This window comes from Hipposideros armiger, unplaced genomic scaffold (genome assembly GCF_001890085.2).
Source record: "Hipposideros armiger isolate ML-2016 unplaced genomic scaffold, ASM189008v1 scaffold_253, whole genome shotgun sequence".
NCBI lineage: Eukaryota > Metazoa > Chordata > Mammalia > Chiroptera > Hipposideridae > Hipposideros > Hipposideros armiger.
The window spans coordinates 2,547,092-2,548,550 of NW_017731603.1; positions in this window are offsets into that span (position 1 = coordinate 2,547,092).

A 1,459-nucleotide genomic window follows, 5' to 3' on the forward strand; every position below is an offset into this window, starting at 1 on the left:
CAGCTGATATTCTGAGTTCAGACTCACTGTTCCTAATTGACTGTTCCTGCTCTCCCAGCACACAGGTAAGCATCTATATTGCATAAACATTTTTAGTGATGGCTATAATTCATGCAAAATCAGTGGGGCAGCTGTACCTACTTTGAGTTATTTCAGAGTAGATAGTTCAGATATTTTCAATGTTCTTCTACAACACTGAGGTAAGATTGGGGTATAAATGTCAAAACCTCCAACAGTAGGGAGTTTACTGATACTTATGAAACATCATTCTGCTTTTCCATAGATAGAAATAAAAAAATATAGCTATGTTGCTCTGTAAACCTGAAACTCATAAAACAGTGTTTAAATCTCTTTTAAAAATGGCATAATGATTCTCTGATTGATCAAGTGATAATTTTATCTTGCTCACCAAATATGGGCCCTCTCATTGGAAGTAAAAAGCAAACAAACAAAAAAACACAAAAATAAATAAACAAAAAAAAGAGCAAAGGATAGAGATGATCCTTACACTACAAAAATGTCTAATATGAATTAACAAGATCCAAACTGCATTTTAAACCTTTCCCCATAGTATCATGCTTATTATTAGCTCATCTATGCATGTTGCAGTGAATGGCTACAACAATAGTTTTGATGAGATGAAAAGTGGATTTAACTCTTGAATCTTGACTCTCTCTCATACTAGCTAAGTAATTTTAGAGAATCGCATAACTTCTCAAACCCTCAATTTCCTTTTGGTAAAGTTGGAATAATAATACTACCTACCTTACACACACACACACACACACACACACACACACACACATACACACACACAAAGCCCTTATTGGTTCTAGAATGTACTGCATGGTAAAAGTGGTTGTATGTGTTAGGGTTGGCAAACATAATGTTATCATGGAGATAGGCTTGTTAAGTGAAGTTGCAAAAAAGTTTTAGGAGGAAGATGTTAGTAGTTAGCAGAAGATGTATGTCTTTCAAATTGAAATAAAAGATTTAAAATACTGTTCCTACCCAAGAACAGAGTCAAAGAAAATATTTTAGAACATAGTACTTGCCTCCAAAATAGATCCACAGGCTCAAGACAGCTCATAAACATGGAACTTTCAACACTGATCTCCCTGATACTGCTATGATATGACATAATGTGAGAAAGAATTAATTTAAGAAAAGGGGGCTATTTTAAGTGAAAATATGGATTGGCTTTCAAGAAAGAAATGAAGCAAAAGAAAGTCTCACATAGAATTGCAGGAGCAGCCAAGAGTGTAGGAGAAGCAAAGATGGACTGAGCAAACACTGGAAACACAAAAAACCTCAGTGACTCTAGTGTGTGAGAAAAGGCAAATTAAATGAAAGGCGTCCAGACTTCAGAGCTCTTGCACACCTCAAACCTGCAGGTCACCACCTATTTTCCCAGAACAACATAGAGAAAAGCATCCCATCCTAATAGTAATATTATAGC